At 42.6% G+C, this 20,050-nt stretch overlaps 1 pseudogene; it reads left to right on the forward strand.

Moving 5' to 3' along the window:
- The first annotated feature begins 458 nt into the window (after positions 1 to 458).
- On the forward strand, positions 459 to 1,028 carry LOC131403694 (methyl-CpG-binding domain protein 3-like 1; annotated as a pseudogene).
- The last annotated feature ends 19,022 nt before the right edge of the window (positions 1,029 to 20,050 follow it).

Consider the following 20,050-nt stretch of genomic DNA (forward strand, 5'->3'; position numbering starts at 1 on the left):
ATGATAATTTCACTAGTGACTTAAGCTCTAATGGAGCAATGAACACCAACTGGTGAATGGGCTAATCAAATGAATAGTCATATAGTACAGAAGAATGGTATGATTTGGGATTTAGAAAAGGACTGGGGACAGTGTGTCCTGACAGGGAGCACCAGGGATTTTGTTGTTGAGAGTGACAAGGACAAAATGAGAATAAAGTCATACTCATAAGTGTCTAACAACATGGGGGAGAAGAAATGACATGCAGTACTCCTGAGTTTTGACCTCGAGATTTCTGTTCTTGATCCAAATCTCGTTGATGATGTCCCAGGACACAGGTCAGATTAATCCCCACAGGGAGAGAGGGAGGGTAGAAGTACAAGGCATCTGACATAATTGTCCTGGGAAGGCAGGTTTTGTTTATCAGTCTGATCCACATTCACAATTTATTTTTATAGAGTAAGAGGAAAAGAAGTATGATGATCAAATCATCACAGAGGAAGCGACATGATTGTGGAATCCAATCCAACCCAAAGCCTGGTTTGAGCATCTCCATCCCTTTGAGGATGTCCAGTTACATATTCAAGAGGCCAGTTACTAGAATCTCATCCTATCCTGGCAATGAGGTCAGATGCCATCAAAAGGAGGAAACCTTGGAGCAGCCCCAACAACTCTGCACGCAGAAGAGACTGCAAGGTCTCCAGTTCTGCAGCGTGCAGGAGAATGTTAAGTCCTTTGGACCTTGCCAAAGCCCTGCTGAATCTTGCACCTAGTTGCACAGGTGCATCACTGCCAGGTGTGCTCGCAGGTGGTCAGAACTCCAGTCCCATGCCCACCCCTGCCTGGTCTTCAGATTCAGCAGAGACGATCCCAGGAGCTGCACTGTACATCCCACAGCTCCTTTGCAAACAACTTCTGGTGACTGAGGAAGATATCAGGAAACAGGAAGAGAAAGTGAAGATGGCAAGAGAGAGACTGGCGGTAGCACCCATGCAGACAGACTTGCTAGCGAGGCAGGGAGAGTGAGAGGCCAAGAAGGACATCCCGACAAACGCAATGAAGAAAAGACAAAACGGTGCAGATGACATGGAGCTCACACTACATTAATGCCTCTGCAGGGGTCCTGAAGTCTTCTTGCATTGATCTCTTGAAACTTTAATATATACCAATAGTTTTCTTTTCTTTGATTCCTTTGCATAACAGAGAAGATACAGACAGTGATCCTTCTGAGGTGAGAGATTGGGTTTCAGGTGAGGAGAGAAAGGAGATCTTTCTTTCTCATTTTGTTCTCTCATTTTCCTTTCCTGAGTGTTATGCATTTGTATTTTAAGATCAACAGAGAGTTATCACAGTCAGGGGATTCTTTAGAGTTTTGCCCGCACAGTCACAGAGAAAACCTACATAGTCCAAATGGATTGTCCTTTTTGTGTAATATTCCAACAGATTCCAACATAATATTTCACTAAAGAGCTGTTATATCTGTCTTCTCAAAAAAGACACCTACTTCTGGGTCTCTATTTTTCTGGTATTTGTTGCATGTTGAATCACAGCCGCACATAATGAAAAACTGGATTGTCCATTTTTTTAGATCTATATGTGTTGGAAATTTCATTCATGAAAATTCATATGCCATTGTGGTATCATGCTGTCAGGAGAACGACTGTTTCAGCATCACAAGTCTCACAATAAACCAGTGTGTTGGGATTTGTCTACTAGCCTGATCGAGTATGTTGCATTCTTCAAATCCTCTTTATCATTACTTACTTTTGTCCCACAGATTTATCAGTTTCTGAGAGCAATGTGTTTAACAATAATAGAGTATCTTAGTATTTATATCTTCCCTAAAGAATGAGTTATCTTTTAGCTAAATCTTCTCTCCTCTATTCTTCCATATGGTAATCATCTGGAATTTTGGTTCTAATGTGTTTTTAATGTCTTGTTTTAAAATTAATACTAAATTAGACAGACTGTTTTTTCCTTTCCTCGTGACTCCTGTTATGTTTTCCTGGGTTCACTTATCTTCTTCCTGATGTACATTCTTTACCGCTTCTTTCACTGCGGGCCTGTGGGAGGTCAACTTTGAGTCTGTTTGTAGGTCAGATAACGTCTTTCTTTCTTTGATACACAGTTTGAATAGGTGTTTATTTAAGCTTTGTAGTAATTATTTTCCTTCTTTGTCAAGTTATTTAATATATCTGAGCCTCCATACCTTTAGCTCAAAATGGGAATAAAACCCTAAAAATAGTGACTGTAACTGAGATAATACACGCAGAGCTTGCCAGTCATGTTGCTTAGCAGAAATTAGTCAATAATGATAACTATTATTAATCATTATAATGATATTATTATAATAATGTAATATATAATAATAATTAAACATTAATTTATAATTATAATTTACAATGTATAACGTATAATGTATGCAATGATTAATAATATTATTAATCATTATAATCTTCAAGTGTGCATTCTCAGAGAATCACTACTTAAGATCGAGAATGTGAAGCTCACATACAAAAAGTATGAGAGAGTGACATGACCTTGAATTTAATTCTCAGCCCCTCGGTATCTTCAGCTGTGGTCGTCTGCACAGTGTGTACAGATAATGTAATCTGTTCCCACAGACACACGGCAGAACAGAGCAGCCTGCCTCATGCCTGGAATGCTATAGACTGCTTGTTGGGGAGTCTCTGCTGTGAGGCTAATTGGACTCTGTACAGAGAAAGATGAAAAAAGACTCTTTTCCCTCAGTTTTCTCCCCCCGAGTTTTATTCACTTTTACATCCAGAGCAGATACTCTCTTCCCAGAGCCTTGGTGTTACTCTGGGATTCAGGCTTCCCAAAGACCTAGTCATTTCAGCTCCCAAGGCCCAAAGTGACTGCAGAGTCATGTCTCACACACTCCTCCCAACTTGGCCTGTTTCCCATCATGGAGGACCCATGAGTGGGGAGAGATGCCATTGAGGGAGATTGATCTGGAAGTCCTGGTGAATCTGAGCTTCAGAGAATGAAGCAGAAAAGGGGAACCAGAGACTGCCAGGTCATCAGAGAGGGAGGAATATGGAGGAACTAAGAGGGGTGTGATGGCTGCACAGAGTCAAGGGGAGGGATGTTTCAAAGTTTCCTAAGAAGGGAAACCTTGCACTGAAGTGAGGATTCGATTTTACACGATGGCAATATCTGTGTTGGTTTCACCAATTCTGGTGTCCCTGAGGGATGGACTGGTGTGACACCACAAGACAGAAATTGTAGTCATTTTCAGGACTTAAGGAAGGTGAAATCTTTCAGGATAGTCCCCTGTAAGCCAGTTAGGGGCCAAGTCTAGAAAGGCTCGGAGCCTGTGTCCGTCCAATGTAGGTTCGTTGTGTTCCAGCCAAGTTCCTCTGGACACCAGCTGGGAAAACAGGACATCAGACCTAGTCACATCTAGTCATCGCATCTTCCGCAGGTCGCCATGAGTCAGGTAATAGCCCAGGCGTCGTCACTGGACCTCATAGTTGTCCTCCTTCTTCCACTGACAGACAGTGACTTGTGAGGTGAGGAGAGCGCATCAGAATGGTCCAGTCAGCTGCCCAGTATGGGAGACTCCAGAGGAAGGAGATGCCAAAGCCACAGAGACCCGATGCCTCCTATGTCTCCCTCTTCCTTTTTTCCACTTAATTTTCACCCTCAGTCCTCTTTTCCTCCCCTTTTCCCTCTTTTGGCTCCCTCTCCCTCTCTTTCCCCTGCATGTTCTAGCATAATTGAGGTATTAACGACATACAGTAAACTGCATACATTTAAAGTGAACAATTTGATACATTTTGATTATAACTTATTGAACCATCACCACAATCAGGAAAAGGAACACCCGTCCATCCCAAATTTCCTCATGCTCATTTTAATTCCTCCTTCCCTGCCATTTGCAAACACATTCTCATTCCCAGGCAACCAGTGATCTGGTATATGTCCCTATAGATTTTCCTGTACTTTCCAAGAATTTTTATAAATGAGATCATATATAAATCATTTTTTACTGGCTTCTTTCACTCAGCATAACTATTTTGAGATTTATGCTTGTCATTGCATGTACTATGAATTCATTCCTATCCCCAAGACTTCCCTGGCAGCACTGTACACACCTCTGAGTGCTTCCCAGGTTGGCGTGAGAGCCAATAGTACTGCTGCATCGGCAAAAGTAGGAATGCGTCTTGGTGAAATTCTGGGAGGGTTTGGCAGCAGCCCTGGACCTGCACATGAATGCTTTCATGGATGGTTGGAAAGCCCACCGTGCCACTGCAGTCCCAATGAATGGGGAATACTCAGAACCCATGAAGAAGCCCCACCTGCCAAGCACAGAGGCTGGCATGAGCATAAGAAAAGGCAGCAGCAGTATACGCGCACATGCAAATGCTTTCCGAGATGTCACAAATACCCATAGTACTGCTGCAGTCTCACAACTGGGTACGTGTCTCTGTGTAGCGGCAGCTCTGAGCCCATTGTGAATGCTTTCCCAGCGGGTGGGAACAGCCACCATACCCACACAACTTCCAGCATATGGGGTGGGATCAGAGACACAGCTCATGCTTCCCCCACAGCGGTAGCAGGTGGAATCTGTGACCTGATACTACCACAAACACACAGGCAAAAGATTAGTTCTTCAAGCACCATAAGAAACTACACTAACAATCCAGAGCAGAAGGAAATGACAAATCTCCAGAAATGAACCTTGAAGTCACAGAAATTTACAATCTAAATGACAGAAAATTCAAAATAACTGTCATAAAGAAACTCACCAAGTTACAAGAATGTTCAGACAGTTCGATGAACTCAGGAATGAAATTAATGAGGAAAATGAATACTTCATTAAAGAAACTGAAACTATTAAAAAAACAAGCAGAAATTCTGGATGTGAAGAACATAATTAATGAGATAAAAAAGAATTTAGAATCCTTAAAAAATAGAGCTGATATTATGGATGAAAGAATTAGTGATTTAGAGGATAGAAATATAGAAATGCTTCCAGTGGACGAGGAGAGAGAACTCAGATTTTTAAAAATTAAAGGAATTCTTGGAGAAATATATTACTCAATTATAAAAGCAACATAATTATTATACGTATTCCAGAGGGAGAAAAGAGAGAGAAAGGTGCAGAGAGCTTGTTCAAAGAAATAATAGCTGAGAACTTCCCAAACCTGGGGAAGATCCGGACCTACAAGTACATGAAGCCAAGAGAACGCCTAATTACATCAATGCTATAAGACCTTCTCCAAGGTATATAATAGTAAAATTGGCAAAAGCCAATGACAAAGAAAAAATATTAAGGGAAGCAAGATAGAAGAAACTAACGTACATAGGAACCCCTATCATGCTTTCAGCATATTTCTTGGCAGAAATTTTACAGGCAAGGAAATAATGGAATGATATATTAAAAATACTGAAAGACAAAACCTTTCAGCCAAAAATACTGTATCCAGTGAAATGATCCTTATGATACAATGGAGAAATAGAAGTTTTCCCAGATAAACAAAGGCTGAGGGAGTTCATTGTCACTAGATCTCCCATAAAAGCAATGATCAAGAATGCCCTCATACCTGAAACAAAAAGAAGGCAAATGTCTACAAATCTTTGACCAGAGTGATAAATAGACAGACAAAATCAGAAAGCTACTGCTGTGTTTCACAAAAGGGTAGCAAATACTTAATTATAACTTAAAAAGAGAAGGGAAGGAAAGCATCAAAAGTAACTATAAACACTTCAACTTAGTCACAAATGCACAACTCAAAAATGAATAACATTTGACAACAATAACTCAGAAGGAGAAGAAGAAAGGAATGGAACCTGCTTAGACTAATGGAGATAAGAGCCTATCAGAAGATGGACTATCTTATCTATGAGATCTTCATACAAACCTCACAGTAACCAGCAAACAAAAAATCAGAGCAGAGCCATAGATCATAAAAAAAGAGAACACCTCCACAGAAAACCCCCAAAATGAAATGGTAGTCAGAAACACAAATGAAGAGAAACAATGGAAATATGGATTAGGTGGGATTAAGTCCTCATGTATCAGTAATCACTCTAAATGTAAATCGATTGAATTCTCAAATCAACAGACACAGAGTGGTGGGGTGGATTAGAAAACAAGACCCAACAATATGCTGCCTCCAGGAAACACATCTCAGCTCTAAAAACAAACAGGCTCAGAATGAAGGGATGGGCGACAATACTCCAAGCAAATGACAAATAAAACAAAGTAGGTGTTGCCATACTTATATCAGACAAAGCAGACTTCAAGATAAAAAAGACTATGAGAGACAAAGAGGAGCAGTATATAATGATAAAGGGGACTTTCCACCAAGAGGACATAACACTTATAAAGATGTATGCACCGAACACAGCAGCACAAAAGAATATAAAGCAACTATTAATAGACCTAAAGGGAGAAATTAACAGCAACACAATAATAGCAGGGGACCTGAACACCCCACTTACATCCATGGATAGATCATGCAGAGAAAGGCAACAATAGTGGAATTAAATGAAACATATGATCAGATGATCTTAATCGATATAGAGAGAGCATAAACTCCCAAAACAGCAGAATACACATTCTTCTTAAGTGCACATGGAACATTCTCAAAGATAGACCATATGTTGTGAAACAAGGCAAGGCTGAATAAATTTAAGATTGAAATCATATCAAGCTTCTTTTCTGACCACAATGTTATGACACTAGAAATCGACTACAAGAAAAATGATGGGGAAGTCACAAATATGTGGAGACTAAAGAACACACGACTGAAGAAACATTGGCTCAATGAACAAATCAAAGGAGAAATCAAAAAATACCTGAAGACAAATGAAAATGAAAAGAAAACAAAACAACTCTTATGGGATGCAGCAAAAGCAGGTCTAAGAAGGAAATTCATAGCAATACAAGAGCACCTCAACAAACAAGAAAAATACCAAATAAGTAACCTTAAACTACACCTAATAGAACCAAAAAATGAAGAACAAATGAAGCCCAAAATCAGCATAATGAGGGAAATAATAAAAATTAAAACATAAATAAATAAAATAGAGACTAAAAAAACTGTAGAAAGGATCAATGAAACAAAGAGCTGGTTCTTTGAGAAGATTGAAACAAAACTGACAGACCCTTAGCCAGACTCACTAAGAAAAAAAGAGAGAAGGCTCAAAGACATAAAATTAGAAATGAAAGAGGAGAAATTACAAGAGATACTACAGAAATCAAAAGGACAGTAAGAGAATACACTGAACAACTTACATGCCACCAAATTGGATAACCTAAAAGATATAGATAAATTCATACAACCTCCCAAAACTGACTCAAGAAGAAATAGAATAAATGAACAGACCAATCACAAGTAAAGACATCGAAATGGTCATCAAAAAACTCCCAAAAACAAAAGTCCAGGGCCAGATGGCTTTTATGGAGAATTCTACGCAATATTCAAACAAGATTTAATACTTATGCTTCTCAAACTATTCGAAACAGTTGAAGAAGATGGAACACTTCTTAATTCATTCTATGATGCCAACATCACCCTGACAGCAAAAGCAGGCAAGGATAGCACAAAGAAGGAATATTATAGGCCAATATCGTTGATGAACACAGATGCAAAAATCCTCAGCTAAATATCAGCAAATCGAACACAGGAATATATTAAAAGGATCATATAAGATGATCAAGTGGAATTTATACCAGGGATGCAGGGATGGTTCGACATCCGCAAAACAATGTGATAAACCACATTAATAAAATGAGGAATAAAAATCACATGATCTTCTCCACAGATGCAGAGAAAGGATTTGACAAGATCCAACATCCATTTAGGATAAAAACTCTAAATAAAATATGTATAGAAGGAAAATACCTCAACACAACAAAGGTCATATATCACAAACCCACAACCAACATCATACTTAATAGTGAAAAACTTAAAGCCATTCCTCTGAGAACAGGAAGAAGACAAATGTGCTCACTCTCGCCACTCCCATTCAACATAGTACTGGAGGTTTTGGCCAGAGCAATTAGGCTGGAAAAAGAAAAAAAAAGGAATCCAAGTTGGAAAGGAAGAAAGGAAACTCTTGCTGTTTGCAGATGACATGATTGTAAATATAGAAAACTCTAAAGAATCCATCAGAAAACTATTAGAAATAATCAACAATTACAGCAAAGTTGCAGTGTACAAAATCAACTTACCCCAATCAGTCGCATTTCTATACTCTAATAATGAACTTACAGAAAGAGAACTCAAGAATACAATCTCATTTACAATTGCAACAAAAAGAAAAAAGTTTCTAGGGATAAAATTAACCAAAGAGGTTAAAGACCTATACAATGAAAACTATAAGACATTATTGAAAGAAATCAATGATGATCTGAAGTAATGGGAAGATATTCCATGCACATGGATTGGAAGAATAAACACAGTTAAAATGTCCATATTACCTAAAGTAATCTACAGATCCAATGTAATCCTTTTCAGAATCCCAATGACATTCTTCACAGAAATAGAACACAGAATCCTAAAATATATATGGAATAACAAAAGGCCTCAAATAGCCAAAGCAATCCTGAGAAGAAAGAACAAAGCTGGAGGCTTCATAATCCTCACTTGAAAATACATTACATAGCTATAGTAATGAAAATGGCATAGTACTGGCACAAAAGCAGACTCATAGATGGATGGAACAGAACTGAAAGCCCAGACAGAAAACCACACATCTGTAGTCAGTTAATCTCTCACAAAGGAGCCAAGATCATACAATGGAGAAAGGAAAGTCTCTTCAATAAATGTTGTTGGGAAAATGGGACAGACACATGCAAAAGAATGAAAGTAGATCATTATATTCCACCATACACAAAAATTAACTCGAAATGGATAAAAAACTTGAAAATAACACTTGAAACCATAAGACTCCTAGAAGAAAATATACCCAGTACAGTCTTTGACGTCGGTCTTTGCTGCACACTTCCCAATACCATGTCTACTCAGGCAAGGGAAAGAAAAGAAAAAATATACAAATGGGGCTACATGAGACTAAAAGCCTTCTGCAAGGCAAAGGAAATGATGAACAAAACGAAAAGACAGGGCCGGCCCCGTGGCTTAATGGTTAAGTGCGCGCGCTCCTCTACTGGCGGCCCAGGTTCGGATCCCGGACGCGCACAGACTCACCACTTGTCCGGCTATGCTGAGGCCACGTCCCACATAAAGCAACTACAAGGATTTGCAACTATGATATACAACTATCAACTGGGACTCTGGGGGAAAAAAAAAGGAGGAGGATTGGCAATAGATGTTAGCTCAGAGGCGGTCTTCCTCAGGAAAAAAGAGGAGGATTAGCTCGGATGTTAGTTCAGGGCTGATCTTCCTCACAAGGAAAAAAAAAAACACGAAAAGACAAGCCACCAAGTGGGAGAAAATATTTACAAATCATATATCTGACAAGGGGTTAATCTCAAAAATATATAAACAACTCATACAACCCAACAACAAAAAACAGACAATCCAATCTAAAAATGGGCTGAGGATATGAACAGACATTTTTCCAAAGAAGATATATAGAAGGCCATCAGACACATGAAAAGTTGTATAACATCACTAATTATTAGGGATAGTCAAATCAAAACTACAATGAGAGTTCACTTTACACCTGTTAGAATGGCCATAATTCCCAAGACAAAAAATAACAAATGTTGGAGAAGATTAGGAGAAAAGAGCACCCTCACACACTGCTGGTGGGAGTGCAAACTGGTGCAGCCACCAGGGAAAACAGTATGGAGATTTCTCAAAAAAACAAAAATACGAATACCATACCTTCCAGCTATCCCTCTACTGTGTATTTATCCGAAGAATTTGAAATCAACAATTCAAAGAGATTTATGCACCCCTGCGTTAACTGCAGCATTATTCACAATAGCCAAGACATGAAAGTAACCCAAGTGCCCTGCTACAGATGAATGGATAAAGAAGATGTGGTATGTATTATATACAATGGAATACTACTCAGCCAGAAAAAAAGACAAGGTTGTCCTGTTTGCAACAAGCTGGATGGACCTTGAGGGTATGATGTTAAATGAAATAAGCCAGACAAAGACAAATATACATGATTTCACTCATATGTAGAAGATAAACATACACAAGAATAAAGAGAACAGATTAGTGGTTTCCAGAGGGGAAGGGGGCTGGGTGTTGAGTGAAAGAGTTAAATGGGCACATATGCATGGTGATTGATAAAAGTTAGACTACTGGTGCTGAGCACGATGCAGTCTATACAGAAAGTCACAAATAATAATGAACACCCGAAATTACACAATGTTAAAACCCTTTATAATTTCAACAAAATAATTAAAAAAGAAAAAATAATTCATTCTATTTTATGGTTGAATAGTATTCCAAGGTGGGGATATACCACACTTTGCATATCCGTTCACCAGTAGATGGACATTTGTGTTGTTTTCCGTTTTTGTCTACTATAAATAGGTTGTTATCAACACATGTGTACAAGTCTGTGTATAGACATATGGCTTTATTTGCCTTGGATGGATTCCTAGGAGAGGAATGTCTGGGTAGACATATGGAATTATTAAAGCAGCATCCAAGCTATTTTTCACCAGCACTCGATGAGAGTTTCAGTGACTTGACATCTTCAACAACTCTTGCTATAGTCAGTCTTTTTAATTATAGCCATTCTCAAGTGTGGTGGAATCTCATGATGACTGTCACTTACATTTCCCCAATGACTCATGTTGTGAAGGAGAAAGCAAGCCAAGCACAGACTGGGAGAAAATATCTGCAAAACATATCCCTAGAAAAGGACGTGTATTTATAGTATATAAAGAGCTCTTACAACCTAATAGCAAGAAGACAAGCAACACGTGATGTCTTACCAGGAGAGAGCAGGTCAGGCCTGTATAAACACCAAGAGTCCCGCCAAAAAGATGAGGATGAGGGCCCAGAAAAGGAGGTCTGGGCAGACAAGTGGTGGGGTGAACCACCTCCTGTCATCGCCCCAGGACTCCTGCTGACCCCACTGTGCCTCAACCCTCCTTGACAAGGGTTGGCCAACTTTCCTCATCATCCAAAAACCTGTTCACATGCTTCTCTTTGATGAGGCACAGCTTCAAGGTGCTTGTCTCCTACCCTGGTCTGTGGCTTCCTGCAGGCTTACCAGGCTTCACAATCAAGGTGTCATCTCTGTTGGGAGAATATTCTGGAAATGAATAAAATGGAGAATGCATGTGAGTGTGTTTCACTTTTTTTAATATAACTTTTTAAACACACAGAAAAATAAAGGGAACAGTCTAATAAACATCCATCATCTAGATTTACCAATGTATATTCCATCCAATTAAAACAATATTTCACCAATGTATAAATTATTAACACTTGCCACACTTGATTCATCCCACTTATTCAATGAAATATTAAAGTCAAGTAGACATCATGATGTTTCACCCCATTTTAGTTCCATCTCTAAAAAGTGAGCACACTTTGCTCCAAAATCCAAGTCCATTATCACAGAACAAAAGTGTAATTAATTAAACCAAATTCTTACCTCTGGGCACAGAGGACTGAATTTGAATGGACTTTCTTACAACGGCCATGGTGAGAATGGGTCATCACAGTTGGCAAGCCTATGGGATCTCTCTAAATTTGTAAATTCACACTGAAAAGTGTTCTTCCGTGCCTAGAAACACATCATCCCCTTCTCCTTTATCTATTTGCTTAATATTCACTTTCTAGGATTAACCTACAATGTAATATCCTGCAGGAAGTCTTTTCTGATTTCCGCCTGCAAGTGTGAGTTTGTTCACATCAAATAATTGATAAGTTTCAATTCTCTATTCTTGTTATTGCCAGCTACAACATAAAATCCAGGAGGGGAGGACATACAGCACCCAGGGGGAATGGGGGGAGGGGTGCAGGTCCCTCTACATGTACCTCTATCCAGACAACCACTTAGAGGTGTGCGGTCTGATACGCAGCAGCAACAAGTCTCTTTTTGAATTAAAATTAACTTTAGTTAAATAAAATAAAAATTCTAGTACCTCTGTAACGTTAAAAATCAGTAAAAATAAAGACAAGTCACAATATCATCCTTTGAGCACTCAAAAGTCACATGAGGCTATGGACTGGACAGCACAGATATAGAACTTCCCACCACTGCAGAAAGTTCTAGACCATTGGTGCTCATCTAGAGTGGGACTTGGCAAACTATAGCCTGTGGATCAGGAAACACATCCACCCCCAAACCTGTAAGTCTGCTTCACACACAGCTGGAGGCCCTCACTGACCATCTGGCCCAGTGGCTTTCAGTGCAGAGATAAGGAAACAAATGTCTAGAGAGGGGCAGTGACTAGTTTGAGGTCACAGAGCTGTCTAGGAGAAGGTGAGGGCCACCTATATTACACTGGTGTCCTTTGCTCTCTCTCAATGGTGGGGAAAGACTGGGAGACTGTGCCACCACCTGCCAGCCTGAGAAAGTTCAATGCTCTCTCAGCCCCAGGCATCCAGAGTCCCCAGAAAGGCCTCACTTCCTTTCCCAATGACCAGGGAGCCTTACCATCCCCAAGGACACTCTTCCTGTCTAGGGTCAAGCTCTGCAGCTGGGTACCATTCTGGGTCAGCCACAGGAATTCCTCATAGATGGCAACTCTGTCCAGTCTCTGTGCCAAGGTGGCAAGGTACACAGGGAGTCCACTCCAGTGTAGTTACTGTGGGGGACAGACCTGGAAGGGCACAAAGGATGAACAAGGGTGTCTGGAATTCTACCCTGATTTTAGATACCCTGCTTCTGGGTCCTGTCCAAGAGAACTTTCTGCAGTAATGTAAACATTTGTCTGCACTCCCAAATACACTCATTATTAGCCCCATGTTGGTATCGAGCACTTAAAATGTGGCTAGTGTGTGTGAGTGAGGAACTGAATTTCTCATGTAGTTTAATTTCAAATACGTAATTTACAAATAAATAACCACAGGGAGAACATTTTTGATACTTTGGAGTAAGGACTTTTGAAAATGCATAAAAACAACGAGAACACTGGTAAAAATGGTCCAAATCAACTTTTCAGAAGCCTAGAAATTAATCAAAGGCTTGTAAGAACCTGAGGAGGGTTTAGTGAAGACACACGGTGGAATCTTCATAAAGGTAGCAAATTTTGTGGCACTATAACTTTCACTATTCCCATCCTGCTCTCACAATATCCTCCATAACTTTGAAAACCATCAGTCTTCGAACCATGGTAGCTGAGACAACCAGCAGCCAAGCAGCCATAATGGGTTTAGAGCTCTGAAAAAAACCATCCCCATCGAACTGTCACTAGCTGACCTGCCTGGCAGCTCCCTGAAAATCGCTATGTTCAGGGCTTGTCCTTATTTGACTCAGAGCTTGCCCATGGTGGAAAGTCGGTCCCCAAGGCACTTGGTGAAAACATTCAGCACTAATTGTTTTCTATTGTAGTGGCCTAAGGGAGTGATTCCAGCTGAAGCAGGTAAGAGGTGAGCCAAAAACTTAGAAGAAAAATTGGGGGAATGAGATGTCCACAGGGGGCTTTGAAAGCTGCAGTGTATTTGTGGGCATCTAGAAGGCCACAAAGGCTCAGGGATGTGGCAGGCCCAGGACAGACTTGAGAACATCTTAATCTCTCACCTCTAGTTGAAGCGTTGGCTTAATATCTGAAAACTTGATTATGTAATACACCATATTAATAGAATAAGGGCCAATACCACGTATTTTCAACCATATATATAGAAAAGAATTTCACAAAATACAATGCCCTTCATGCCTAAAAAAGAAAACACTCAACAAATTAGGAATAGAAAAAACTTTCTCAACTTATAAATAGCATTGATGAAAAACTCAAGGCTAACACCATATTCAATGTGAAAGACTGAAAATTTCCCCCTAAGACCTGGGACAAGACAATGATGTCTTGCCTCATCTCATATGTTAATAACAGGTACTACAGGTTCTAATGAGGGCAATTAGGCAAGAAAAAGGAATAAAAGAAACCCAGATTGGAAGGGAAGAGGTAAAACTGTTTGTTTTGCAGAGGAGAAGAAATTGTATATACAAAACCCTAAAAAATACAACCCCCCCCAACACACAATATGTGAATCGTATCCTAACGGTTTATAAAAAATTTAAATTGCCCCATGTGGTTAGTGGCTTCACTATTAGAGAGCACAGTTAGACTGCTGATATTTGTTGAAAGTCTCCAGAAGAGGAGGAGGAGGAGGATGCTGGAGGTTGGTGGCCTCAAATGTTAATGCTTTTCTCAACCCCCGAAAACCTATGGATGGAGATGGTAGGATTAGCTGACAGGGATGTGGGGGAGAATGGGCACCATGTAAGTGACTTCCAGATCAATGATGTGTCACGGGAGCTCAGAGCCATCAGCCATCAGCTCAACCAATGCTTCCAATCTCCTCAACCTACATCAAGTCGGTGACCAGGCAGGAGTGGAATATGTCTCACAGCTGGCTGCCTCTGTAGAGCTTGGTGACCTAGAACAAATGGGAAGGAGAGTGGGTGAGATGGATGTCTCCTGGGAACTCAGGGGGCCACTGGAGCCAGTGAAAGGTCACAGACCTTGGGGCAAAGGAGACCTGACTTCAAATCCTGGCTCTGCCCCTAACTCATTGTGTCACCTTAGGCAAAATACTCCCCTTTCTGAGCTTCAGTTTACCCACGTGAGAAATGGGGAAGGCAGCTAGGACATCACCTATGGAAAGTGAGAGAACGCAGACATGCAGGGAAAGTGAAGGTTTTAAACAATAATGTAACAGATGTAAGTCAGGCAGAGGAATGAGGGTGCTCTCAGGGCAAGGAGAGACTGGAGAGGGGAGAATCCACCTGGTCCTGTGTGTCTCTCTGCAGGGTGGTGTACTCCGAGGATGTGGGCTCTGGGTTGCTGAGGTTCCAGCTGATGCTGCGGAAATGTAGTTGGTGCTCTCTCTGCATGCATAAACTCCAGGGTGCAGAGCCTGGAGCCACTGAGAGGAAGAGCCGACAGGTGGAGACTCTCAGCTCCCAGCACAGAGGCATGGTGGACAACGGGGTCAGGGTGGTGGGTGCAAACAGCGTCCACACTGGTGGCTGCCTCATCCTTCTCAGGCCTGGGGAGAGAGGGACGTGGTGAATCTAGAGAGAGATCCTGAAACCTCTGGGGTTTTGGCCAGAATAGGAAGGAGGAAATGGGAGTTGAGTGGGGAAACTGAAAGAGGGGTGGTCACAAAAGTGGTCATTAGGGGCAAGTGCTCAAGGGAGGGTCTTACCTGAGGGAGAACAGTCTGCCACTCAAGGAGAAGGGGCCCAGGCTGCTCTTCTTGAACAAGGGTCCAGCTGGGGAGGAAGGAGGAGGAGGATGAGCAGGAGGGACAGGGGTTGGGGGAGGGGCTGGGTGGGATTTAACCCACCAGGAGCTGCTGGGACCAGGGTCTCATCAGGCTCTGCAGGACCCTCTCAGTGGAGTTGAACGTGGCTGAGCTGTTGCTCCTGTCTGATGAATACCAGAAGGTGGAGATGGTGACATTGACTGTGAGAGTCTTCAAGTTGTGCCCCAAAACTGCAAGATGAGAGGGAGAGCGAAGGCCATCACTGAGAGCTGGCCTGAGACCACACCAGAGTCCTGCACTCATTATCATCTGTCGTCTTCTCTCACAGTGGCACCACCACCCACCCATGTGATCACCCAAGTCAGAACCAGCATATCTGCTCAGCTCCTCCTCCCTCCCAGTAACACCCATTCACCTTGCACACTCGTCCTCACATACACTCCATCCCTGTCCCAACTCAAGTCTTAACTTTCTTCACCCAGACCAACACCCTAGCAGGCACAATGGATGCTCTGTCTAAAGGATGTTCTACATGGACTGCTAGAAGAATCTTTCTGAAATGAATACCTCACTAGGGCCACCACTGCTCTAGTACCACCCATGGCTCCCTATGGCCTTCAGTGTTTAGTTCAACCTTCTTGACCTGGCACTCAAGGCTCTACTCAATCTGGCTCCAGCTGACCTTTCAGTCTCATTTTATCCATCTACTGCAAGTTAAACTTCATGTTTCACGCAACCCAAATTCGTTTCAATTCTCCCCATATGGCATGTTGTTTCTGGCTGGAGCCTTTGCTCATGGAATCCCCTCTGCCAGGAAAACTCTTCATCCTCTATTTGCCAGGGTCCATCCTACTCATTCTTAAAGACTCCATTCAGGTGAAACTTTCTCTAGCAAGCTCTTCCCCTCCAAATTATGCCAGGTGCCACTCCCCAAAACGTCCCACATTGTGTTATAATGGTGTGTTAATTCACAAGGCTAGGGGCTCTCTGAGGGTTGGCCTTAGACTGAATCGTTGGTATAATCTTTGTGATCAGCATGATTGTACTAAAACAAGAATTTCACACCCTGGCTTCCCAGCTCCTGGATCACAACTGGCTGGTAGGGGCTGGAGAGCTTCTCTTGGGAAGGAAAAGGCACCCCCAGATACCTGTGGTGGCTTCTGGTGGCACAGGTGATGATCAAGTATGCAGGGATGTGGTGGCCACCTAGGGAGCTGTGGAGAGGGCTGTCATCAGGGAGGGACAGAGTGGGAGGAGCTTCCAGGCTGACCCGGGCTCCAGCAGTGGCTGTCCCAGGACCACCATTCACAGGTGAAGCATAAATGAGAGTGAGGGGACGGGTTGCTGTGTGAGTAGAGGGATGAGCAAGTCTGTGGATGAGAGGAGCCCATGAGAGTGAGATGGGTGAATAAGAGAGACTGAACACAGAGGAGAGAGAGATGGACGGGCAGAAAACTGGACAGACGGATGTGATACCTGGAAAAGGAGGACCAAGTGTGGGGCTTCAGGAGAATAAAAGTGAAAACCATGTGAGGTCAGAATATGGTGGAGAACGTGTCTGTGTCTAAGGCTTTCTCACCCTGGGCTGGGACTCTCCACCAGAACCCAAGAGAGAGAGAAGGGATGAGTTAGGGCCCTTCCAGGTCCTTCCCTCACCAAGGACAGCGGGTGAAGGAGAAAAGTACTCCCCAAACCCAAATAGGATGGGACCCAGGACATCAGGGCCAGGAATACTCACTAGTGGTAGTCGGGGCTGCGGCTCCATAGGTATAACCTGTGGAGAGAAGGCAAGCGGAGCTGAGCGAGGGTTGGGGTGAACATAAAGGATTAAGGGTGAGGAGGATGTAGGGACGTTTGTGGGAAAAGCAGAGGGAAAAGCAGAGGGGAAGAGGGGAGGGGTGTTCAGGGAGGTGGCACGAGGTGGAAGGTGGCTGAACCCAGCAGTAACACCGTGATGAGAAGACTGAACCCTGACCAGAAGCAGAGAGAGATAGATCAAAACTCACTTTAGAGCAACAGAGGCAACACAGAACTTTGACTGGCAGAGAGAGCATGGCTGTAGCCCAGCCCCTCACCACTGATGTAGAAGCTGTCCCCGTCCAGGGTGAGGGAAACCAGGTAGGTGACGCCCAGGTTCTCATGGCTCAGCTCCCAGTAGAGTCGCTCTCTGTCCAGCCCAGGACCTGCGGGGCTCAGAGAGGAAGGTGCAGACGGTGTCCACACCGCTGGCTGCCCCACCCTTCTCAAGCGTGGTGGAGGAAGAACATGGGGCTGTGCAATACTGAGCAAGTGTCCTTCTGGGTGTGGAAAGTGGGAGAGTGGAAGGGAGGAGGCTGAGGGAGAGGCTGAATGGGCTGCTCTGATGTGTGGAGGAGCTCTCCTCAGTGTCTCCCGTCTGAGACAACCCCCTCACAAGTAAGGCCTGACTTCCTTTAGGATACGGAAGGGGGCCTGTGAGTGGCCAAGTGGGGTGAACACACAGACCTGGGTGAGGGGACGCCTGCAGGTCTACACGGACAGCAGCGAGGAGAAAAGTCAGTGCCCTGTGCCATCAGACACATGCAGGCAGGAAAGTACCGTTACATTCTCTAGGTTCTACACTCCAAGGTCTTTTCTTTCTATTTCTTTCCTACTCCACAGCCATCACCCAGACCTAGGGAACAATCATCTCACTCGTAATCTTCTTCCCAACACCTCCTGCCTCTTAAGTATTCAATCTTAAACCTCAGGTCCATTTTAACCAAAGTGCTTAGACCAAACGCCAATCACATCAGCCATCTGTTCACATCTCTCCAGAGTGTTCCCACTGGTCTTAGAAAAGAGTCCCAAGTCACGCCTGACCTGGTCCAGCATGTCCCACTCGCTGGTCTGGCTCACACCTCTCCCCCTGTGTTGACTCTGTACATCCATCCCTCTTCTCAGTCCATGGACACAACAGGCTCTCTGCTTCAGGGGTGTCCTCATGCGGGTCCCTCGGCCTGAAACGCTTTCTTGAACACGCTCCCACACCCTCACTCCAGTCTACCCTTCAGACCATCTAAATCCAGTCCCAACTCTAGCTCTCAAGCTAAATATCAGTCCTTCTCAAGAGGGCTTCCCTGCCCCCTCAGGTTGATTCCCCTTGTGCCAAACTCCCACATCACTCTCATCATTAACTGTCTAAAATCCAAATTCCCAAATACAATATAAATTCCATGGAGGTGGGACAAGGTCTCTCTGGTTCTCCAGGAACCCATGCATGTGGCCCAGGGCCTGGCTTATGAGATGAGGAAACATCCTGGTTTGTCTAGGACTGCCCTGGTTTGAAAACTAAATATCCTGTATCCGGGAAAACCCATCCGTTCTGAATAAACTAGGATGGTGGGTCACCATAAATTATAGACTCAAAGAATATCTATTGCATGACAAGCACATATTCCCTTCAAGAACGTCACAGGAAATCTAGAATGAAAAAGGCACACACACACACAAACACAATTAGTAGAGGCCAACAACTAAATACAAAATCATTTAACAAGATTCTCTGCAACATGAATCACCAGACTGTTCTTCCAGAAAAGATTCAAGAAACAAAGTTAATTCCCTTTAGAAGTCAAGGTGGAGAGGACAGTCTTTTTGGAGACTAGTGCCCTTCCCTTCAATCTACAGTGTTGCTTAGTATAGCTCCAAATGATTTGAAATGTCATAAAGAAAAAAATGCTCAAAATAAATCTGGCTACTGGCAAATTCAATTTTAAATTTGTTATTAATACAAAGTTCCAATCATCTTTTTCCCTGAATGCTCCTTTATTTCAAATTTTTGTGGAGGATTTATAGGAATTTAGAAGTCAAATTGAATGGGTCTAATGAATGTTGCTATGTATCCCTGGTAATATATAATGGGGTGTCTTCTAATACTACATACACACGCAAAACATTTCTGTATTTATATTATATATAAATTCTGACTTTTGAGTATTATGCAAGTAAATCTATATTTTCTACTATAATACACATTTGCAGTTATTTACATTTGTTTCATGTGTTCTTATTTGCATGTAACTGTGCTTACTGAAATATTTACCACACAGAATCACACACAGCTTACCATCTTTCCATCCATCAAACATCAATAATTTTTCTCAAGATCCCCTCACTCTCAGTGACTCCATGTGGTGACAACCCGAGCACAGGAAAGCCCGCTGGCAGGTCTTCGGCACAGCGGAGGCTACTGGAACCTGTTGGTACCAGGTCCACAGGGTACTCACCTGGTCACACAGAAATCCATGGATCAACAAGGATGGGTGGACCCTGAGCCTGGTTTCACCTCAAACTTGAGCTCCACGGATGCTTTTCGTGTCTGAGGGGGGAAAAAAGGCGCATACAAGCTTTTGAGGTCTTTTATAGGGTGTTGGATGGAAAGGCCACCCCATTCACTTTTCTTTTTTTTGTATATACTGATTTAATTGTAACTCTTGGCTGTGACTGGATTTTCCGGATTCCTATCCAGCCACCTGCTCCCCAAGATGGGAGAAAGCAGCTTCGTGCTGTGTGCTCTTGAGTCGCTCAACTCACTTGGCTGGAAAGAGACTTTTTGGTGACTCTGGACCCTTTAAACAAGCTTGTCATTTAGGGACCCTGTAAGTGACTCGCTGACTTGTCAACATTTTCCACACTTCATTCAGGGCTCAGGAGATTTTCAGGCCCTGGTGCAGATTTCCCAACCTTGGCACAACTGACAT

This window comes from Diceros bicornis, unplaced genomic scaffold, assembly GCF_020826845.1.
Source record: "Diceros bicornis minor isolate mBicDic1 unplaced genomic scaffold, mDicBic1.mat.cur scaffold_78_ctg1, whole genome shotgun sequence".
Taxonomy (NCBI): Eukaryota; Metazoa; Chordata; class Mammalia; order Perissodactyla; family Rhinocerotidae; genus Diceros; species Diceros bicornis.